This window comes from Chrysochloris asiatica, unplaced genomic scaffold, assembly GCF_000296735.1.
Source record: "Chrysochloris asiatica unplaced genomic scaffold, ChrAsi1.0 scaffold00321, whole genome shotgun sequence".
NCBI lineage: Eukaryota > Metazoa > Chordata > Mammalia > Afrosoricida > Chrysochloridae > Chrysochloris > Chrysochloris asiatica.
Genome location: NW_006408839.1, coordinates 519,367 through 520,507, shown reverse-complemented (window position 1 = coordinate 520,507; position 1,141 = coordinate 519,367). Strand labels below are relative to the sequence as shown.

Genomic DNA, 1,141 nt, shown 5'->3' with positions numbered 1-1,141 from the left:
CACTGACAATCTATAACATCAACAATATGTAACATCAACAATACACAGCATTAACAACATACAACTGGGCTTCAATAAATTCACGACAATGAAATTCCAGAGATAATGGACTTTTCCCACAAACTCACTGAAGCAGTCTTGTACACCAGTAGACAACAGCCCACTGTTTTGACTATACATTGTCTAGAAACCATTACAATAATAACAACAGACCATCCTTTTCTGGGTCAAACCAAGGACAATTCCTAATCTCCTCTACTCTTCAAGTTCCCAGGGTTGTTGGTGTCTAAAATCCTGTCATTTCAAAATGATTGCTGCTAACACAGACCAGCTGAGTGGAGGAGGTGATCACAGAGGAAACTCAATCAGTCATTCTCACAGGCGCTTCAAAACGAAGGGACTTAAAGTGAAGAATCCGAAGGAAGGACCAATGCCCATCCATTTTGCATTTGTTTGTAGTTATTTTCTTCAGTTGCTTTTCACTCAAGTCTGGCTCATGGTGACCCCGTGTGAGTCAGAGTTGAACTGTGCTCCATCAGGTTTCAAGAGATGATTTTTCAGAGCATGCATACCTTCCCCCTGTAAGTCTTCTACAAGCTGATGTGAGAACACAACAGTTGAACAACATATGGAAGCAAGAAAAGAAATAAGGAAAGGCAAAGGAAATGTCCACCTGAAATTTAAGAATTTCTGAAAATGGTTTTCCCTGTTGGGAACTGAAAACTAAAAACTCTCCTTCAAGTTACACCCAGGTCTGGATGTCAGTTCTTACTTCTTTCAAAAGAGGACTACAGATGCTCCACTTACCAAGGTTGTCATTTGTGCGGTTCAGGTCCAGCTGTATATAGCCTGAGAGCAGAGCTGTCCTCTGTTTCTTCTCCTTTTGTTTTGATTGCTCAGAAACCCTACACAGAGTTGCTATGGGCCGAAACCAACTCAATAGCACTCAACAACAACAACAACAACATGAAAAGAGTCTGTACTTGTGGCTATTCATATTAAAGTAAGCACCAAAGGCACTGAAAACACATTTGAAGTGCAGATTTCAAAAAGAAAGGTGGCTTTGCTCTTCAGTCTTTTTTTTTCCCCCCTAAGGGACAGAATGTCTTTAAAAACAGGTGAGAATCGAGAATCCAGAAAT

The 1,141-nt window shown here is 40.5% G+C and overlaps 1 protein-coding gene across 1 annotated transcript in view; it reads right to left on the bottom strand.

Moving 5' to 3' along the window:
• Nucleotides 1–1,141, bottom strand: part of ADCY2 (adenylate cyclase 2 (brain)) — a 403,615-nt gene that overhangs the window by 319,311 nt on the left and 83,163 nt on the right. The window lies entirely within an intron of this gene.